Source organism: Buceros rhinoceros, unplaced genomic scaffold (assembly GCF_000710305.1).
Source record: "Buceros rhinoceros silvestris isolate BGI_N320 unplaced genomic scaffold, ASM71030v1 scaffold25735, whole genome shotgun sequence".
NCBI lineage: Eukaryota > Metazoa > Chordata > Aves > Bucerotiformes > Bucerotidae > Buceros > Buceros rhinoceros.
This window is the reverse complement of record NW_010412657.1, coordinates 503-1,022: the sequence shown is the minus strand read 5'-3', so window position 1 is coordinate 1,022 and position 520 is coordinate 503.

The following is a 520-nucleotide window of genomic DNA, read 5'->3' as shown; positions in this document are numbered from 1 at the left end:
TGCGTGGGGTCCGACGGGAGATGGCACTGACAGCCCCCCCCACGTGCCCGCGTGGCACTGTGCTCCGGGAGTCGCCTGTAAGAGTCGAAAAAACCCTTTTTAATTATTATTTTTAATTTTTTTAATGTATTTTCAAGGATTGACGTTGGGCTGGAGGGAGGCTGAGGTTTCAGAGTGGTGCTGTGGGCTGCTGTATTCCTCTCCAGCTCACATGAGGGAGCCTGACTCGTTATTTCTGTCCCTGCTTCCCCACCCTGCATGAGGGGAAGGAAAATAATAATAAAAAAAGCATACTTTGCTTTTCTACTTCACTTTTTTTTGCCTTTTTTATATACCATCCCCCTTGAGCTGCCAGTTCCACAATTTTTAGAAACCCTGCTCAGCTAAAGAAAACAAACCTTGAAATTCTGTGGGTTTTGTTAAAAATAAACGCTATATTAAGGGAGAGAGGTCGCAGCCTCAGCCTGGCTTGCTCTCCCTCCTCCTCAGCGCTGCCTCTGTGCTGGCAGCCGAGCTGCGT